Source organism: Scyliorhinus torazame, chromosome 21 (genome assembly GCF_047496885.1).
Source record: "Scyliorhinus torazame isolate Kashiwa2021f chromosome 21, sScyTor2.1, whole genome shotgun sequence".
In the NCBI taxonomy this organism is placed as follows: domain Eukaryota; kingdom Metazoa; phylum Chordata; class Chondrichthyes; order Carcharhiniformes; family Scyliorhinidae; genus Scyliorhinus; species Scyliorhinus torazame.
In genome coordinates, this window is record NC_092727.1 from 97,729,402 (window position 1) to 97,752,031 (window position 22,630).

Genomic DNA, 22,630 nt, shown 5'->3' on the forward strand with positions numbered 1-22,630 from the left:
TCATGGGGTAACCAATTGTCCCCAGCGAATAGGATCTGGGCAGGTTCTAACATCCCCCCCCCAACAAAGTGCGAGGAATCTGCCGAAGAACCTGGCAAAGGAGGGTATCGTACTATTTTGACATCAGGCTGGATATTATGCACACAAGGTGTCGTATCAGTTGGTGTAAATTGAGATGAGGAACGGCGCCTCTGAGACGAACAGCAAAACTGTTGCAAGTTCATGGGTTGTCGACCTGAGGGCTCCTCCTCTTAGGTGCCCATCTCAGAGTCAGAGTCGAGAACCTCCGTCATCTTGGAGTCACTATTTTCATGGGGCTCTGTAGTGACCCGAGCAGGCCGTAAGCACCGTACCAGAGGCAGATCTGGAGGATGAGCATCCACTGTATCTGGATCCGATAGCTCCTGTGGCTGCAGAAGTGATTTCCGGGGATGAGGAATCTGCTGAAGAAGTGGCTCCCGGGATCTAATGTCATCCAGATGCTTATGCTGAACGGGACCCTGGGCTTGCATTTGGTAAGGGATCAGCCCCTTTTGTCGAAAGATAATGCCTGAGACCCACAGAGCGCTGCCGGCAAAATTGTGAACAAACACCAAATCTCCGGGTGTAAACTGCCGGACAGGCCAATGTCGAGAAGGACAATGCCCCTGTCGTCCCTGATTGCACTACACCTTTGCACCAATGTCTGGACAAATCATGCTGAGGCGGGTAAAAGTCTCCGGCCAATTAGGAGTTCCACGGGAGCTACCCCAGTCACTGCATGCAGAATGGCCCGATAACAAAACAAAAAAACAAGCCAGTCTAATTTTTACAGACCCTGAAGACTGCTTCGGGAAGCCTTGCTAAAACGTTTGCACTGCGCGCTCTGCCAATCCATTGGAAAAGGGCGGTATGGGCTGGTGTGAATATGCCATATCCCGTTTATCTTCATTAAACCAGCGAACTCCTCACTCGTGAAAGAAGTCCCGTTGTCAGTGACGAGCACTTTGGGGAGGCCGTGAGTGAAGAAAGATAAACGCATCTTCTCTATGGTCATACGGGATGTTGTTCCCGCAATCCTATGCCTCTGTAGCCACCTAAAATGGCTGATTCCCGATTAATTTGGCCAAAACCCGATGTAAAATGGCTAATCGAAAAGGCTGATGGGAAAAGCAGCCAACAGGGCACAAACGGACAGCTGCAGACAGAATAGCGTATTCGGCTCTGGGGAAGTCGGCCCAGATCGATACCTGCGACCATTAGCAGCACATCAACACAGACATCTGCAGTTTAATCGGCTATCCCCGGGAACAATTGCAACATATTAGCAATTGAATGCCGATCCAGACCTCTCGGCGCCAGCAGTGGCCGAGACAAAGAAAGGTGAACGACCACCCGCCGATCAAGGAATCGCTCCATTATTGGGGCATATCGAACCCAGTTATTGGGAACAAGCCCAATCACTTGGGACCAGGGTCAAGGTCCGCCCCGAGAGGCGGGAAGCCCCTGGGACCTATAAAAGATAGGGGCCAAGTTCAGATCGACCCTTCTCTCCCTTCTTCTCCTGCTCGCAACCTTCGCAAGAACCATCGACCAGCAACCGTAATTTTGACTCCAGCAATCGCTATCCGATAGAGACTCCTAGCCATCAACCTGTATCAGCCTTTGAATCCCGCAGGCCAGACCCAATTCGATAAACCATTCATTTCCCAAAAGTTAAGTATTGGCCAGGAGTGATAGGTAGTGATATAGAAAGTAAGATTATTGTGTAAGTATTTATTGCTGTACATAATAAATGACCGCTAATTTTAATCTTACGAAGTGGTGTGCTGCCTTATTATCATAACTAGAGCTTGAACCACGTGGCGGTATCAGAAAGATACCTGGCGACTCGTGAGCAAAGGTGACATAATTAGAGCTAATAAAACTAAGGCTAATAAGAGCAACACCCCTCGAGCCATTTTGAATGAGCATCAATTAGTACGAGGAACATGGATCCTGGAAAAATTGGCATGTATCCGTGTCCAAGGCATTCCCAGTGATGGAGGTGTGTGGTGGCGGGAGCTTCTGATATACCTGGCACATATAGCAGTGCTGGGCTATCTTCTCAATGTTGGTGTCGATGCCTGGCCACAAGACATAACTCTGCACCGACATGTTAATTTTGGTCACGCCCAGATGATCATTGTGGATGTCCTTTAGAATCAGCTCCTGCCCTTCATCTAGGGTGACCACACGTGTCCGCCAGTGCAGGATATCAGCTTTGACACTGAATTCCGACACCTTGGAGGCAAACGTTCTCAACATGCTCGGGCTATGCTGCCCACCATATAAGACCACGTGAACCTTGGATAGGACTAGATCTGTCTGGATCCACTCACGGATTTGTGACGCCGTGACCGGTAATGAGTCCATAAAATTCCGAGTCACGACCACCTCAACTGTCATGGGGGCTGGCCAACGGCAGATTGACAAAGGCAACTGGATCAGTGAATAGGCATTCTCAATTTGTGTCCTCAGCTTATGCTCCAAAGAATATTTGTAAGCAGCAAAGCCCAGCGCTGGATCTGGGCGGAAGATATGGGTGGAATTGGGTTATCCAAGTAGAGGCTTATGATCGGTCATGATCGTGAAGTGGCAGCCATCAATATGTTGGTGGAATCATTTCTCCGCAAAGACCATTGCCAGGCCCTCCTTTTCAATCTGCCTGTACTTCTTTTCTGCTGCAGTCAACGTGCGGGAGGCGAAAGCTATTGGCCATTTCCCTCCATTCTCCATCTTGTGTGACAGGACAGCCCTGATACCATAGTGCCATCACATGTGATGAGCAGAGGTTTTACTGAATCACAGCGGGCTAATAACCTGGATGACGACAACTGCTGCTTTAACCGCTAAAAAGAGATTTCTTGTGGCCGACCCCAAACCCAGACGCGACTCTTCTTTAGCAGGCATAATGGGGCCAACGTGGTCGTCAGATTTGGGAGAAACCTCCCGTAGTAATTTACGAGACCAAGAAAAGAACAAAGACCCGAAGCGTCAGTCTGGCGGAGGTCTGTTGGATTGTGCGCGCCTTCTCCGCGACTGGGTACAAACCTTCATGGTCCACCCGATGACTCAGGTAGATCACTTCCTTCGCCTGAAAAATGCACTTCATGCGACGTAAACAGACTCCAATCTCTGAGAAGCGCTTTAGCAGAGCCTCCAAATTGTCTAGAAGCCCTTGCTCTGAAGTATCCGGAACTAAGACATCATCTAAATAAACAGCGACACGCGGCAACCCTCACAGGATAGTCTCCATTATGCATCAGAAAATAACACAGGCTGAGGACTCCCCAAAACGTAACCTTATATACTCATACAGGCCCCTACGCGTATTAATAGTAACATACTGTCGAGAGACAGGATCCAACTCCAGTTCAAATAAGCATGACTCATGTCCAATTTTGTGAACGAGACTCCACCCGCGGGTTTTGCATAGGGATCCTCTAGGCGGGGCATGGGTATCGGTCTAGTCAGGAAGCCATATTTACCGTTAGTTTGTAGTCGCTACACAAGTGGACCGTGTTATCTGGCTTCATTACTAGTATGACTGGCGTTGCCCAGTTGGTGAAATGGACGGGCCTGATAATAACCAGGGACTCTAGATGAGTGAGCTCTGTTTCCATTCTCTCTAGCAAGGATAAGGAACTGGGGGCACCCGGAAATACTGTGGCGTGGCTTTCGGGTCAGCCTGAATGCGGGTCACGGCCTCTTTTATCTTCCCCAAAATGGGCTGGAATACTTCTGGGTATCTTTCCAATACCTCAGTCAAACCACAGAACCCATTTGAAGAATGTGCTGCCATTGCTGCTGCAAATGGCGCAACTAGTCCTGACCCAACAGGCTGGACCCATGGCCTCGCACTACGATGAGCGGGAGGCACCCTGACTGGCGTCTATAAACAACAGGGGTCATTGTAATCTCAGCAATGTCTAACAGTTCCCCTGTATAAGTGGCGAACCTGGCCTGTGTATCAGTCAAATCAAGGGATTGAAACCCCTGCGCCGATGTCCATCTCCATTTCAAGAACCTGTCCATTCACCTGTATTGTCACCTTAATGGGGGCCATATGGGGGGGGGGGGGGGAGGCTGCCATGCAGCTGCAATGCAATGCAATGCAGCTGCAAGCAGCCATCCTCCGTCCCCTCATCCACGGGTTCATCCAAATGGAAAGTACGGGCCCTGGGCTGGCCCCTGCTTCTGCTGGAGTGCCTGGCCCTCTGACACGGCCACGACTGGCGGCCGTGCCGGGATCAGCACCCACAGGTCCTACATTTGCCTGGCTCCTCCTCTAAGGGATCTGGAGAAGGATCTCTTCGGGAAGGAACTTCGGACAGCCACCGGTGTGGGCCCTTACGGCACCGCCCAAGGCATGGTGGAGGTACGGGGAGGTGGTTCCGGAGGGGAAGGGGTGCGCCCCAGGGCACCCCAGTGTGCCTCCTCCATTCCCTGTAACTCCTGCAATCCCCATTCTGTGCTTTCTCGGGACAGACCTGTTGAAAAGTTAATGTCGGCTCGGCTAACAGTTTCCTCTGGGAGACGGCGTTGTTAATGCTATAAAGCAACCAGTCTCGTAACATCTCTGAAAAGGCGGCGCCATATTCACAGCACTCCGCAATCCTGCATAGTCTGGATAAGAGCTTGGCAGTGGATTCCCCCAGGGTTCTCTCTGTGGTGTTAAACCGGTAACGTTGGACTATCATGAACCGGGTCGAGTTAACTAGCCCACCAAAGTCACAAGCTCATCAAACATTTTCCTGTCAGGTGCGGGTGGGTATGTAAGGCTTCTTATCACCCCAAACATATGCGCGCCACAGGCGGTTAGTAAAAGGACCACCTGGGGGTTGTTTTTGGTGATGTTATTCACCTGGATGAAGTGACACAATCTTTGTGCGTTCTGGTTCCAATCCTCCAGCGCAGCATCAAATACATCCAAAAGTCCAAAAAGAGGCTTGATGCAACAGAAAAACAACTTCCAACTTGTATCCAAGAAAAGTCCAGGGAGGTGACTTCAACAGCATTGGGAGCTATCCAATTTTAACCCTCGTCACCAGTTTTGTGAGGGCGACAAAGAGTCCAGCACAAGTTTGTTAAATCAAACAGAAAGCAACTTTTATTTACAACAATATTTACACAGTGCCAGTAGTTCACTACTGGTTCTCTCTAACCAGTACCATACTGGCCTGCTCTATACAGCTGCAAGGTTAATGATTGCTCTGCCCCCTATAAGGGGAGCTCACATTCCCCAAGACTCATAGGGTAACCAATTGTCCCAGCCAATAGGATCCGGGCAGGTTGCAACACAGCGGAAGCCGTCCTTGGGGCCAGCGGCTTCCACCACGGGTTTTCCCGCCCGCTGCGCCATCCTGCCAAAAAATGGCACAATTCCGCCCTTAGCTTATGACCTTCAATTCCACTGTTGGACACCCTACTAATTATGTACTGATTTGACTCTCCTCCATACATGATTGGACAGAATGCTGGGCACTATCTTGAGAGACAAAGAACAGTTCACCGTCTGCCAACTTGACCTGCGGCTAGATATCCTTCTTAGTTTTGTGCAAGGCAAAACTTGCCGGCTGTAATGAAGCTGCTGCATTTGTCCACTAGGTGGTGTACAGTCTGTCCTTGTCAGATTTTCTGATTTCCTGAATGCCAAGAGCAGCATAAGGCCATTTCAGACAGGAGCCAGCTTGAGATAAATCTCATTATGAAGGTACTTTATGCTCTGATAGTTCACCAGGGAATTTCTGACATTATTATCCAGCTGCCTCTATCATATTAAAATGAACTACAATTAAAGGTGGAACTTTTCACATACGACTCTGTTATAATCCAGCAGGTAGAGTCATTTTGAAGACTTGGACTTTTCAGTTGAAAGAGTAAGTTACTGTCTGTGTGTCTGATCCTAAAAAATCTAAAATAATGGCAAATTGTGATGTATCGAACTGTGATGGAGAGTTGTTCTCGAGATGCTGGAGATCTATATTTATTACACATGCCAATTTGGCCTAAGGATACGGTGGGCATTGCCATGGATGTCTTATGTTGTGACCCGCTTGGGGGCCACGGACTATGCTCCATTTGATTTCCCCCTTACACATGAACTCCCCCAGCAATTGGGGTCGGGATTGGGCAGCATGGTAGCACAGTGATTAGCACAGTTGCTTCACAGCTCCAGGGTCCCAGGTTCGATTCCCGGCTTGGGTCACTGTCTGTGCGGAGTCTGCACGTTCTCCCTGTGTCTGCGTAGGTTTCCTCTAGGTGCTCCGGTTTCCTCCCACATTCCAAAGATGTGCAGGTTAGATAGATTGGCTATGCGGAATTGCCCTCGGTGTCCAAAAAAGGTTGCTAGGGTTACGGAGATAGGGTGGAAATGGGGAGATAGGGTGGAGATGTGGGCTTGGGTAGGGTGCTCTTTCCAAGGGCTGGAGCAGACTCGATGGTCTGATGACCTCCTTCTGCACTGTAAATTATATGATTCTATGATTTCCCCTTTAGATACAGGCCCTTCGGGGAGAGGAGTTGTAGCTTTCGGAGTTCTGTGTAAACCGTAATGAACCAGTTGTTCATTTCTACCCTACCATGTGTTCCTGTCATCTGTCCTGTTCGGGTCCGACATCTTACTTCACTATTTCTGAGAATATTGAGACAACCAAATTGAATTGCCTCAGGTTTGAGCAGAAGATTCCCTTCCTTAAAGGACATTAGCAAAAGAGATACTTAGATTAATATAGTGCTTTTCATTGACAAAACATACATTTCTTTACCCATCAGTCTGGCCTCAATAAAAGTCGAGATGGATTTGCAGGTACAGCATTAGTTATTTTATTTGACTTGCAAGTCTGTCTCAACTCACAGTAGTACAGAACACATCCTGTCTTCTGCACTCCCGGAATCGAGTGAGTCTGTAGAACAAAGAAGTCTCTACTGATACTATCAAATGGCATCAAGTTTCACAAACACGATTCCCATAGGTCATCCTATACCCCTCCTGACCTGGCCATACATCCTAATTGGCTCACTTCCAATCCCTTCCTCTGGCCCCCTATTACCCAGCATCCTTTTCCCCTCCGTAGCTGGACACACCTCCTCCTTGCTTTGCCATGCGTTCTGAAATCCTTTGTCTGTGAACTCACCAGGATGAGACTGGCCTATCTCTACATTACAGTAACTAATATCTCTAAAACAATTATTTTATATCACATTCGTCATTCCCTCCTTTTATCATTCCATGATAACCGAACTATTCAATCCATAGCTACGGTCCCTCATCTAAAAAGATCCGTCGCTGCATTTCCAATTCCTGTAGTAGCCCCCCTTCATCCGCTGCACCCTCATGGATTTTGACAGCCAAGATTTTAGGGGCGTTGATCTGTTCCAGTGCACCCCGCATTCTACCCATCACACATTTAAGGATGGCTAGGCCCACAAAGATGCAGCCGATAGCAGCCACTAAATACATGGCCATATTTATCAACCAGTCCTTCCAACCTCCAAATCCCCAGTTACCCCAAGAGCCAGGATCCTGCATTCCGTCCAGGTGATCCCGTATGTGATCCATAAATTTAGTGATGTTAGCGGTCAAGTCTTGAACTCCCATATACTTGCCCTGTACTTTGGCGCATACCCCACCCTCACGGCCAGAAGATAGTCAAGAGCATACCGGTTCTGCATTGCAAACAACCGCAGCTGAGACAATTCCTTAGTTATTGCCCCAAGGGCTCCCAAGGTTTCATTTTCCAAGATGGTAAGGCGACAAATAAAATAATTCCTATCGCTGACAGCCAAGGAACCCCCCACACCTCCCAGTGTCAAGACGCTCAGAATCCCCCACCCGGCTGAGTGGCCCCGGTTGGGTGCGAGAACCTGAGGTTTTTTCCAGTTCTCGCAGAATTCAGCTGAGACTGCCCGGCGGGTTAACTGAGTATGCAGCATCCACGCCGAGGGGCAGGGGACTATGGTAGGGAGTAGAGTCCCAATAGCAATTTGGTGGGGAAATGAGGGTGACAAAACATTGGTTGCTGTGCCATTAAATAAAAAGTAGTATCCTTGCTCCGTGTGCAGGCTAGCATCACAATCAGTATATCGGTTGCGTAGGGATCCCCAGTAGCCCAGTTTATCCAGCTTTGAAACGCCCATTCAGGCCGCCTAGCAATGCGGAAAGCCCTAGTCCCAACAGTGATATAAGAGACATTCGCCCAGCCACAAAGGAGCTGGAGGCCGGCGTTCAATGGAACGCAGGTGGTGTTGTAACAAACGCATTGGCCAGACGCCCGAGTGATATGGCACCTCCTGTCCGTACAAGTGGGGAACAGACATGTTATATTCGTTTCCATCTCTACCAGCAAACAGCCGTATCCTTCACTTCTGACACAATTCTCGTACAACCGGGAATCCCTATTGGGAGTGAAGTGGCTAGGTATGTACGCCCTCCACCGTTGCAGCCTATCATACTGTGAGTGGGAATTATCCCGAGGAAGGGGAAGGCAAATAGCCGGTGGTGCTGAACCCGGATCGTAAGGAAGAGTGACTTGCTCGGGCGGTGGCTCGGAACGCTGCCAATGAACCACCGTTTGGGGAGTGCCCCAAAGCGGTGAAACAGAAAATAACCTATACACCGCTGCAGGGTTCGGGTAGCAGACAACCCGTCCCTGGCCATACAAGCGGTGGTAAATCTGGTAAAAGAGATTCATACTACCCGGGTTTTCCTCAGTTTGGCCTCTAAATGAATTAAGTGTATCTTCTGATAACCTACGTTCTAGTTGTACTCCCCTTCTCACACGCTCCGCCCTCTCTCTAGTCCCCCTCTCTCTCCCACAACCTCTTCCTACTCTCTCCTGATGGTCTGATTTTACCTTTATCGCACCAATCTTAACACATCCAAAATCAAATTTACATGTACTCCAAAAACAAGGCAATGTCCATGTAATGTTCCCTTCCCATCGCCGGGACCGGTGCAATTGCTTCATGAGTCCTGCATTGTCCGTGAACTTGATGACCTTCCATGAGTCGATACCATGTCCTCGTATATGGGGGCAGCGAAGAACATCACCTTTGCATAAATGAAATGTCCTTGTAGTTTGGTTGGGGTTACAAATGTAGATAATATTTCCCTTTTCCATGTCCGTCGCCAATAACACTCCAAGCGAGGTGAGGCCGTAGATCACACAGACGGTGCGTAGCCACCCCACCATGCTCCACACCCGTAAAATAGCACTGGGGAAGGGAGGCAGGTTAATCTGTCCAAGAAAATGAGGCCCGTTATCAGAACTCAACTGAGCTGGTATACCATACCGGGGAATGATTTCCCGCATCAGAACTTTAACCACAGTAGCAGCTTTATTATCGGTGGTCGGATATGCCTCAACCCATCTGCTGAACACATCCACAATGACCAAAACATATTTATAACATTGACACCTTTCCAACTCAATGTAATCCATTTGTAGCGTCTCAAAGGGACCACTGGGCAACGGGGTTTGCCCCATCCCACAAGGGATACCTTTGCCGGTGTTATATTGCTGACAAATCAAACACCGATTACTGACACTCTGGACCAACCCCTGCATTTCAGGGTGCCACCAAGGGTCCAGCAACAAATCACTAGTCCCTCGAGCCCCACAATGAGTTGCAAAGTGTACACATTCAGTGACCCATAAAGCCAGTACATCAGACATACAAGTCTGATGTGCTGGCGTGATCCATAAAGAGGAAACAGAATCATATGTACAACCTAACCGTTTCCACATTTGTTTATCACTCTCAGGAGCGTCCTCCTGTAACCTTATGACGTCTTGGATGGTTGGCATTGGCTTGTCAGAGGCAGACCTATTTATTGCAGAACGTTTAGTCTGACTTAACATTTTAGGCACCATCACTTGCTGAATTTGCGCGGCTGTCCACGCTGCACAATCTGCTTGTTCATTACCAACGTCGACTGGGGTCTTACCGTTTGTGTGGGCAACGCATTTAATGACGGAAATCTGCGCGGGCATAAGGAGGGCCTGTAGTAGGTCATTAACTAATCCCCGGTGGGATATTTGATCACACATAATCATGTCAGGTTGTTCTGACGAAATACCGCTCAAATTGTCCCTTATTGTGGTAGTTTCCTGAATCAAGGCTAAACAGTCGTGGCCAGGTGCGTCTTCATGGACATGGGGACCACTAAGAAAACAGACTGGATTGATAGTGGTACAGTGTTTAAATGTCAGACGTGGATTGTTCAAAAGGTATATCTCATACCTATTCTGACGAGCTGCGGTAAGATGCTGAGTCTGCAGTTGCCTCAGTAGTGTGATGACCGAGTGGGAGCTATACACCGTAATATCCTGGTGGAGAGTGAGAGCATGTAACGGCTGTGCGATGGCATTGATTGAACGTAAATCCTGTACTAATCAGTACTGGTCTGGCTTGGCTGGTTTAGGCACAGCAAGTATGGGGGTGTTACATTCTGATTGGCAAGGGACCAAAATACCCTGTTGCAACAGCTCTCGGATTAATTTGTCTATAGACGGGGCTGCAGTCGAGTGTTAATCGTTTCAGGGACCTCAAAATATTTTATGGCAGTGCCGTCTGGCGTGACTTGAAGTGCGTACTCTGTTGGATCTGAATGATCCACTGCCCTCCTTACCATAGGTCCAAGATCCCTGGCATGGTACTGGTCGTGGACCTGACGTGTAATATGAGGGCTTACCGAAGCTGACTGTGGCCATAAATGTGGTGGTATTGTAACAAAATCGGCTGTACCTTCTTTTCCCGTGACTGTGGCTGTAACTTTGACTGGCCATTTGGTCCCAATTAATGGCCGGTATTTGTCCTCCAACTCCCTGTTGTCCAGTTTTGTCATAGGCCAGGGTAACGTGATGCAGTGAATGTTCAATGTCTAACGTCCACCACTGGGGGGTGATAGAAATATAGCACTGTTGTCTCATCCTCCATGATTTAACCGTTACCCCTTCGTCTCCGCACTCTAGCTATAGCTGGAAGATACACAGTAAGTCCCGGGCCAACAAGTTACAGTCCAATCCAGTAGTCACTACAAACTGATGATCTGCAGACTTATTCTCGTAAGTGACTTTCACAGGTTCAGAAATAGGATACTCGCACACCTGTCCTTGGAACCCCGACAAATGCTGGGTGTGGTCGGATAGTGGTAGGCGAAGTTCTGATTGCACAGAAGACATGGCTGCTCCAGTGTCGATTACAAATGAGTGATGTTGATCTCCTATCTGCAGAGAGATAATAGGTTCCCTGTCCGATTGGAGAGTCCTTATGACTAAATTAGCTAGTCAATCCTATGTTGGGAAAGGGTTTGCTTGGGAGAAGTCCGTGTATCTCATCTGTCCTCCCCTTGGTGGGTACCCCCTCCTTTGGGTCTGGTAGTCTCCTTCTGCTGCCTGTCTTTTAAAGGGGCATTCCTGTTGCCAGTGATCTGCACGGCCACAATTAAAACATGAATTGTTCCCTCTATATCTGCCCCGTCCTCTTCTCCCAGTAGACCAATGGCCCCTCAGAGGGGGCGGCGGTTGTAAAGCTGTTGGTGCATACGGTGGGCCATAAAAAGGAGCTGAGGGTCCCTTTGGGTGGGTTTGATATTCTCCCCCTCGCTGATCCACCCACCCAAAGTCACAATATTGGGGTTCCAGCTGGTAAACTATCGTTTCTGCCGCTTGTTGGGTTCTCAGATCATCCTTTTTCATTACATACTCAGTCTTAACCTTTGTAACTGAGCCTCCTTCCTGGCCTACACCCTCCTTCCAATAAAATATGACTGCCCTTGCCATCTGGGAAGGGTCGTTCTCTGTCCAATTCATGTTATTACATTTCACAGCAGTAGCCACGGAAGGTGGTAGGCAATGCATTAACATAGCACAATATTGAGGGGAATTCTGACCATTTTGATATGGCAAGTCGCCTGACTGCCCAGGGTAGATTTCATTAAAACGTTCCAGAAATTCCTCTGGCTCTTCAATCTTTTTAGGTTTGAGGTCTAAGATAGCAGAAATATTTATGGGCTTTTGAAATGTGCTATTCAACGCATTCAGGATTTATGCCCGTCTATCGTCGTCCAACGCATGGGCTTGCTGAAGTATGGCGTGGCTAGCATAATTCAAGTGATTAAGATGATTGCGGTACTCTGCTGGGGTTAAAGCCTGCTGGACTAGGGCCCAGAGGTCCCTAGAATCAGCTTGATAAATTGAGATGGTAGTTCTCAGGGAATCCACGAAAGCAGCAGGAGATTTTTTTCTATCTGTGATTGTAGCCATAATAGCCATCATCTCACTGGGTGTCCATGGGAAATAAATGTCTATCGTGGGCTGGGCCCCGGCGGTCACTGCATCAAGGTTTGGTATCTTCCTAATCGGCAACTGTCTCCGAGTCTCACCAGGGGGCACTCTAGCTATTTCCTCTGGTTCTTCCAAGACTTCGACGTCCCTCCCTGTCACTAGAGGGAGCTCTTTCTCTTCAGAACCATCCCTTTCCTCCCCCTTTGTTCTCGAAGTTTGCTGTTTCCCCTTGGTCTGAAGGGATTTAGTTGGTATGCTTGATTGTTTCTGATTAGGATAAGGCCCTTCTCTCGCTGTCCGAGATCGGGTCCTCGAGCTAACTGGGCTTGAAGATGGTAAATTAGGACCCACGCTATCAACCAAAAGGGCTGGAGTGACTGGCATGATTGGAATCTGGGGAGCAGTGACTGGATATAAATTATTATACTCTGGTGGTTCTGGAATTAGTGCAGACAATGCTACAGGTGCAGTCGGAATCCTAGCCAACCTGGTCAAATTGTCTTAATCTTCATCTTCTGCCTCTGTCAATGCAAGGCCAGCCATTGAACTACTTAGCCCATTGTTTTTTTCTTCTTCGCTAATTGGAATCCCCATTTTAAGGGCATTTTCTTGCCAACTTAATAACATGATCTTATCCCTCTCATGTTGACAATATTGTCTGCATAATCTAATTAACTCTTTAGCTTTCATACTTTGGCTCTTTCTTTTTAATTTAAAAAAAAATTATATATATATTTTTTATTTGCTTATTTATAACCAATGGCAATTTTTGCTCCTTGGCAAAATTATTAAAAAGGTTCTAACAGTGTTCTTTTAAAACTTAAAATGTTTGAAAATTCAAATTGAATTACTGCAACTTGCAAGCTTAGCTCTGATCTCAACGCAGAACTAAATTTACGATTTGCTTAACACAAATGTGTATAACATTTACAACTTAATTAATTCTTTATCTTAACAATTTTTCTTTTAACAAGTTTTTCTTACATTCTCAAAAATGTTGGCTGCTATCAATGAGGGAGCAGTTAGCTGCGGTGATGTATACCGGAGCAAAGTCAACTGTCATCTCCAGATTTACACTTTTTAAAATGGTGTCAGTGAGTTTCTTTCAGTTTCTATTAATTCACAAATAAAATGAGATAAACATTATTTCAAGTAAGTAAAACTTAAGATTCTGGCAATTTCAATCAATTGCTTTCGAAAATAATAACTTTTATCAAGGAGGTGGAGAAACCCACTGGTTTCCTTTAATTAATTCAAAACGTAACTTTGCTGGAGTTCACTGACTCAAAGGAAAGGTATCCGATTACACCACAAGCTGCTGCTGTTATCTCAAGGCCTGTGTGAGAAGCACTGTCTGTAGTCTTTACTTTGGCTGCTGCTGTTAACCCTTTGAGAGACTTCTGCTTTAACTAACATGCAGCATCCAGTCCTATGGATGTTCTTTGTTTTGAAATTTATCCAAGCAATTCCCCATAATCTCAACTAGTCCTCAGAACTGCGTTTTTCGCCACTATAGTCCAAGGGTACAATTTTAGCTTAATCAACTATAGATTTAAAACACTCACACATGGAATTGAATCATCTTCAGATTAAAAAACACTCATTGAACTGAACCCTCCTCCTGAAGTCCCATCAGTCCTTTAAAACACTCACATATGGAATTGAATCATCTGTTTTAGATGTTGCATCAACCCAAAACCTAACCCAAGCCGAATCAGAACTCACACATGGAATTGAACCATCTTTTTAGATGTTGCATCAACCCAAAACCTAACCCAAGCCGAATCAGAACTCACACAAGGAATTGAACCATCTTTGTTTAGATGTTGCATCAACCCATAACCTAACCCAAGCCAAATCAGAACTCACACATGGAATTGAACCATCTTTGTTTAGATGTTGCATCAACCCATAACCTAACCCAAGCCGAATCAACAATATGAAATCCCATCAATTACATTTCTAATCCCCAGACTGACCTTTGATTTCGTCGAGACGATCTTTCCGTACCAACCGCGAGTGACCAGACTAATCAGACGATAAGAAGAGGGGAAAAAGCAATGCGCGGTCATTTTCCAGCTATACATTGTGGGCCCCTTTTTCCCACTCTCCCTGTTCATAATCAGTCTAATTCTGATTTCGCGGTTGGTCAGAACCGTCTTGAGAAATCCCGGGTTTCGGGCACCAAATGACAAAACATACATTTCTTTACCCGTCAGTTTGGCCTCAATAAAAGTCGAGATGCATTTGCAGGTACAGCATTAGTTATTTTATTTGACTTGCAAGTCTGTCTCAACTCACAGTAGTACAGAACACATCCTGTCTTCTGCACTCCCGGAATCGAGTGAGTCTGTAGAACAAAGAAGTCTCTACTGATACTATCAAATGGCATCAAGTTTCACATACACGATTCCCATAGGTCATCCTATACCCCTCCTGACCTGGCCATACATCCTAATTGGCTCACTTCCAATCCCTTCCTCTGGCCCCCTATTACCCAGCATCCTTTTCCCCTCCGTAGCTGGACACACCTCCTCCTTGCTTTGCCATGCGTTCTGAAATCCTTTGTCTGTGAACTCACCAGGATGAGACTGGCCTATCTCTCCATTACAGTAACTAATATCTCTAAAACAATTATTTTATATCACATTCGTCACATGACCCCCGTATTTACTTCGCCAATGAAATCGAAGAGCATCCACAGAATACCTTCAGTGCAGAGTGAGGCCGTTTGGCCCATCGAGTCTGCACTGATCCTCCGAAAGGGCATCCTACTCAGGCCCACTCCCCTGCCCGATCCCCATAACCTAAACTGCACATTTCTGGACACTAAGGGACAATTTAGCATGGTCAATCCACCGAGCCTGCACATCTTCGGACTGTGGGGGGAAACTGGAGCTACCTGTAGGAAACTCACGCAGACATGGGGAGAATGTGTAAACTCCACACAGTCACCCGAGGCTGGAATCGAACCTGGGTCACTGGTGCTGTGCCACCGTGCACTATTTTAATGTAGGGAATGTGGCTACCAATCATAGAATCATAGAATTTACAGTGCAGAAGGAGGCCATTTGTTCCAGCGAGTCTGCACCGGCCCCTGGAAAGAGCACCCCGCACCTCTACCCTATCCCCGTAACCTAGTAACCCCACCTGTAACCTAGTAACCCCACCTAACCTTTTTGGACACTAACGGCAATTTATCATGGCCAATCTAACCTGCACATCTTTGGACTGTGGGAGGAAACTGGAGCACCCAGAGAAAACCCACGCAGACACGGGGAGAACGTGCAGACTCCACACAGACAGTGAACCAAGCCAGGAATCTAACCTGGGACCCTGGAGCTGTGAAGCAACTGTGCTATCCACTGTGCTACCATGCTGCCCGATATGCGCACAGCAACACAGCAAACTCCCTCAAACAGCAATGTGCCAATTTTGAATGAGGGATAAATATTGGCCAGGACACCGGGGATAACTCCCCCACTCTTCTTTGAAATGGTGCCAAGGGATCATCTACATCCACCGGAACAGGCAGATGAGACCTTCATTTGATATCTCACCTCAGAAACGGCACCTCCTTTTTCTTGTGTTTGTTCAAGCCCTGGAGTGGGACTTAAACCCTAAATCTTGTGATCCAAAGACGAGTGTGCTAGCAATTGAGCAGCAGCAGCTGTTCAGAACCAGTTCAGCTTTCATGACAATTGTGGTTATTTCTCTGCTCTTTGCCCACAAATGATTACATTTATTGAGTTCAATTTTGTGGCTTGTCATGGGTCTGATTTGATGTGGCCCCATCTCGTAGAAGCAACCTTTTTTCTCCGACTATCTTCTACTGCTTTTTGCATTGAATATTATTAAACTCTGAATCTGATCTGTACAGTGATTTATTTTGAGAGTGGGTTTGTGAATGGCAGTTATAATTAAAATAAAGCAGAAGCAAACAAACACAACAGCAGCCAGTGCCACTGGAGGATTGCAATCACATGCCATCCTTGATTTAATAACTACTTGTGATTAGTTTTAAGAAGTTAATTATTAGACGCAGCGGGCGGATTTCTCCATTTAAGTGCTCTCATTGGGACTGAATGGTGGGGTGTTCCCCGGACCCGATGGGGGCGCCAGAGCCCGAGACATTCAGGTCATGCTGATGGGCCAGCAATTGCACCACGTGGAACTAGCGTGTTTTAGTTTCGTTTTCAGAGCTGGATAGCTGCAGTCACAGCCAGAATTAGTCTCTCTCTCTCTGTAATCAAAAAACTGTAAATCGATCCTTTGGTGATTTAAAACTAACAACTGCTCTCAGTAGTGACTTTAACCTGATGTGCTTCTGTTAAAAGTTTTTTAAAAAGTCTTATGGATGTTAAAAGGACAGCTTAAGGATTACTTAGTGTTGTATTCTTTGGGGGTTGTATTTGAATTAATGGTTGCTAAGATGTTCACTGTATGGTTTAAAAAGGTTAACTTGAGTTCATAGAATAAACATTGTTTTGCTTAAAAAATACTTTTCCATTTCTGCTGTACCACACCTGTGGAGTGGGCCGTGTGCTCCCCATACCACAATCTATTAAAAGTTGTGGGTCATGATACACTTTGGGATTCTCTAAACCCTGGCCCATAACAAATTGGGGGCTTGAGGTCTATCTATTGGATTGGCTTAGTGAACTTAAAGACAGTGAGAGGTGAGCATATTGTGGTTGCTTTTCAGGTGTGGTATTTCAGTTTAGGTAGGAAGTGCGTTGTGGACAATGGCTCTTTCAGAGGCTCTGAAGTTTTTGGGGGTGGAGACGGTCACACGCAGTACCTTACGGACAGAGACTAAAAGCAGACTGTTAGATTTGGCAAAAACATTGCAGTTAACATTACCTGCAAAATGCGAAAAGATGAGGTAATTATGGCGGTGGCTAAGCAATTAAAGTTGCCTGAGATACAGTTTGACTCATTGGAAATATCAAAAAATCAGTTACAAATTAAACAAATGGAACATGAGAAAGAATTAAAGCAGCTTGAATACGAAAGAGAGGAAAAAGAAAGGTAGAGAGCGGAAAATGAAAGAGAAGGAGAGAGAGAGGAAAATGAAAAGGAGAGAGAAGAAAGGAGAAAAGAAAGAATAGCCCTAGCAGAACAAAAAGAGAAAGGGAGATACAGGTCAGGGAAAAAGATAAAGAGAGGGAGTTTGAACTTCAGAAAATGGCCATGAAACATGACAGTCAGTTAAAATTGGCAGACGTAAAGGGAAACGTACAGTTGAATGATAGTGATGAGGATAGTGAGAATGCGCGTCAAAGTTGAAGGCTTGGTGGGGATCTATTTAAATATGCCCAAGCTTTGCCAAGGTTTGAGGAGAAGGAGGTAGAAGCCTTTTTCATTTCATTTGAGAAGGTGGCTAAACAAATGAAATGTCCATAGGACATGTGGGTATTCCTGATTCAAACAAAGCTGATAGGTAGGGCTAGTGAAGTGTTTGCATCACCATCGGAGGAGGTGTCTGGGACATAGGAGGAGGTGAAAAAATCCATCTTAGGTGCATATGAACTAGTGCCTGAAGCCTACAGCCAAAGGTTTAGAAATTTAAGGAAAGAATTTGGTCAAACATACATGGAGTTTGAAAGGATCAGAGTAATTTTGATAGGTGGATAAGGGCTTTGAAAATAGACCAAACGTATGAAGCTCTCAGAGAAATTATACTTTTGGAGAAGTTTAAAAATTCAATTCCTGATGTAGTGAGAACTCATGTGGAAGAGCAGAGGGTTAAAACTGTGAGGTTAGCAGCAGAAATGGTAGATGATTATGAATTAGTTCATAAATCAAAGCTTGGTTTCCGACATCAGTTTCAGCCTGTGAGGGAAAGAAACTGGGGACATGAGAACTACTCAAGTGGAAAAGGTAAAGGTGATCTGATGGGAGATAATAAGGAGAGTGTACCTCAGATTAAAAAAGAAATCCAGGAGGGTGGAAGAGACATGAAAAATTTCAAATGTTTTCACTGTAATAAACTAGGCCATGTAAAGTCACAGTGTTGGTGGTTGAAGAAAAGCACTGGTAAGGCTGATGTAAATGAAATGAAATGAAATAAAATTTTGTCACAAGTAGGCTTCAAATGAAGTTACTGTGAAAAGCCCCTAATCGCCACATTCCGGCGCCTGTTCAGGGAGGCTGGTACGGGAATTGAACCGTGCTGCTGGCCTGCCTTGGTCTGCTTTAAAAGCCAGTGATTTAGCCCAGTGTGCTAAACCAACCCCTCCAGGATAAGACAGTGGAGTTTGTTAAAGTGGTAAAGGGAAGCCCAAGTGAAGCGAAGTGTGTGCAAAAGATTGTACAGTCTGATCAAGAGGTGATTGATAAGAAGGTGCAAGATGTCTTTAAAGAATTTACTTGTGTGAGTAAAGTTTACTCGTATATTAGGAGGAGTAGGTAAAGAAGTAACAATTTTAAGAGATATGGGAGCTAGTCAATCTTTAATAGTAAGAGATGAGATATGTAGTTTGGGAAGAATATTGCCAGAAAAGGTAGTAATATGTGGAATTCAGGGTGAGAGGAGTAGTGTTCCATTATATAAGGTAAGGCTGGAAAGACCAGTGAAGAGTGGTGAAGTGGTAGTAGGAGTAATAGAGAAACTATCTTGTCCCGGAATACAGTTCATCTTGGGTAATGATATAGCTGGATCACAGGTGGGAGTGATGCCTACTGTGGTTGATAAACCAGTGGAAAATCAGAAAACTGAAGTGTTGAAGGACGAATATCCTGGGATTTTTCCGGATTGCGTAGTAACAAGGTTGCAAAGTCCCAGGTTAAGACAAGAGGAGAAATCAAAGAGTGAAGATGAAGTTGAAGTGCAATTATCAGAAACTATTTTTGATCAGATGGTTGAAAAAGACCAAGAAATGGTGGAGGATGAGGCGGATATTTTTAGTTGAGGAAAATTGGCGGAGTTACAACAGAAAGATGTAGAAATAAAACGGATGTATCAGAAAGCATACATGGAAGAGGAATCTGAGTGTATACCAGAGTGTTATTACCGTAAAAGTGATGTCTTGATGAGAAAATGGAGACCATTACAGATGCAGGCGGATGAAAAGTGGGCAGAAGTTCGTCAAATAGTATTGCCGGTAGGGTATAGAAAGGGGGTGTTGCGAGCTGCACATGAGGTACCAGTGGGAGGTCATTTGGGAATAAGGAAAACTCGTGCTAAAATCTAAAAACATTTTTATTGGCCTGCACTACATAAAGGTGTAGTTAAATTTTGTCAATCATGTCACACATGTCAAGTGTTAGGGAAATCTCAAGCAGTGATAAAACCAGCGCCCTTAATACCCATTCCAGCATTTCAGGAACCTTTTACAAGGGTCCTAATTGATTGCGTAGGACCGCTTCCTAAAACAATAAGTGGGAATCAATATCTTTTGACTATAATGGATGTATCTACGAGGTTTCCAGAGGCCATTCCAGTACGTAATATTACAGCTAAAAAGATTGTGGAGGTGTTACTTAAATTCTTTACTAGATATGGACTACCCACAGAAATACAATCGGATCAAGGATCAAATTTTACCTCAAGGTTATTCAAAGAAGTTATGGATAGCTCAGGAATAAAACAATTAAAATCAACTGTGTAGCATCCAGAATTGTGGTCATGAGGTAAGGGGACACCACTTAAATTGGTTAAGGAAAAATTGGTGAGTGAGAAATCGGAATTTACATTATTGGATTGCGTGTCAAATTTTAGGGAACGATTAAATAGAGCAGGTGAATTGGCTAGACAACATTTAGAAGGTGCACAACATGTGATGAAACGGGTAGCAAACAAGAAATCCAAAGTTTGTAGTTTTGCCAGTGGAGATAAAGTTTTAGTATTGTTACCAGTGGTAGGTGAACCTTTAAAAGCAAGGTTTTGTGGACCTTATCAGATTGAAAGGAAATTAAGTGAGGTGAATTATGTGGTAAAAAGATAGAAAGAAAACTTGCTGGGTTTGTCATGTGAATATGCTTAAAAGGTACTTTGAAAGGGAAAGAGATAAAAAGGAGGTTTTAATGTTTCTAACTCAAAGTGACGAACCGAATCCAGATGACTGTGAATTTTACATACCACAAATTAAATTGGAAAACAAGGATGTTCTTAAAAAATCGGGATAAATTGTTGGGTTACCTTCCAGAGGAAATAATGAACTGACCTGAAAGAGTTATTGATATCACATGGGCAAGTTTGTAGAGATAAATTGGGAAGTACTAAAATGGCTATACATGATGTAGATGTGGGAAATGCTGTTCCAATCAAACAACATCCATATAGACTTAACCCTTTAAAATTGGCACAGGTTAACAAAGGGATTGAGAGTATGCTTAAAAATGGCATAATTGAAGTTGGTTGCAGCCAATGGAGCTCACCCATAGTGATGGTACCAAAACCAGATGGTACCCAATGGTTGTGTGTGGACTATAGAAAGGTTAATGCAGTTACAAGAACAGACATCCTATCCCACGTTTGGAGGATTGCATTGAGAAAGTGGGACAATCAGCTTTTATTTCCAAACTGGATTTACTTAAAGGTTACTGGCAGGTACCTTTATCCGAAAGGGCGAAGGAGATTTCAGCTTTTGTGACTCCAGATGGTATATACCAATTCAAAGTTATGCCATTTGGCATGAAAAACGCCCCAGCCACATTTCAACAGTTAACTAACAAAGTTGTTTCAGGATTACCCAATTGTGCAGTATACATCGACGATATGGTAATTTTCAGCCAGACATGGAAAGAACATTCAAAACATCTGATGAAGTTATTCGATCGACTTCAGGAGGCGGGTTTGGTGATAAACCTAGCCAAAAGTGAATTTGGAAAAACCCCAAGTCACTTTTCTTGGCCATACAGTCGGCCAGGGTCGATTGGTCACACAGAATGTGAGACCAACAGTTATTGAGACGAAGGGAAATAATGCGATTTCTTGGCATGAGGGGATTTGATCGACCATTTGTGAAAAATGTTTGTGGCGTGGTTGCTCCACTGATAGACTTGCTGAAGAAACGTCGAAAATTTCAGTGGACAGCGGACTTTAAACAGGCATTTGACTGCCTGATAGCTGTGATAACCAATGCTCCTGTGTTGGAGAATTACAAGGGACTCTGTGATCAGATTGAACTCAAGTATCTGACTTTAAAGAGAAATGGATGGATCGTGCAGAGACCTTCTTGTTCAAAGAGGCTGTCAATCTAGAAGGATTTCAGTTGGAGGAAGAACAACGAAAAGAAAATGGACGATTTTATTATACCTGTTTACGTGTGTTGTTTTTTGAAACGAAAAAGTATATTTACTGTGTGCATTTCTTAAAGGATAGTGAAAAGGTGAGAAATGAAACCATCTTGAAGTTGATGGGTTTTTTTTTCTTGGGGGGAGGTGTCATGTGAGAGTACCTTTAAGAAATGGGTGTTTAAGAAATGTACCTTTAAGAAATGGGTGTTTATCAGTGATGTCAGAGTGTGGGTGGAGCTGGGCTGTGTCAGCTTTTTACTTTTGTTTTAGGCTGTTTGCTGCAGGGTGTGTTTTAGTTTCGTTTTCAGAGCTGGATAGCTGCAGTCACAGCCAGAAGGGGTATTGGTCTCTCTCTCTGTAATCTAAAAACTGTAAATTGATCCTTTGGTGATTTAAAACTAATAACTGCTCTCAGTAGTGACTTTAACCTGATGTGCTTCTGTTAAAAGTTATTTTTTAAGTCTTATGGATGTTGAAAGGACAGCTTAAGGATTACTTAGTGTTGTATTCTTTGGGGGTTGTATTTGAATTAATGGTTGCTGAGATGTTCACTGTATGTTTTAAAAAGGTTAACTTGAGTTCATAGAATAAACATTGTTTTGCTTTAAAAAATACTTTTCCATTTCTGCTGTACCACGCCTGTAGAGTGGGTCGTGTGCTCCCCATACCACAATCTATTAAAAGTTGTGGATCAGGTGAACTCCATGATACACTTTGGGGTTCTCTAAACCCTGGCCCATAACAAAGTGCAGAGGGGATCTACCAGACCTACGGGTCCTCACCGTCGTGGAGCAGAGGATGATGGACCGGGTCAGCGGCGTAGGAGAGCAGGCAGTCACTGAGGCGAAGGTCAGCATGAGACAACCAAGTGACCCCCCTCAATGGGTTGCAATGTCCCTATGGCATGTGAGTCACTCCTCACTCCCACACTACACCTACCCTTGATCTCACCATGTGTCTTGTTTTTTGTTTTGCAGGGTCACCTTCCGATGAGGCGGGGCCATCTGGGGTCCCTCGCCCCAGCCGCAACCCTGCAGCATCCCAGAGAATCAGTCTGGGGACCACACCGTTTTGTC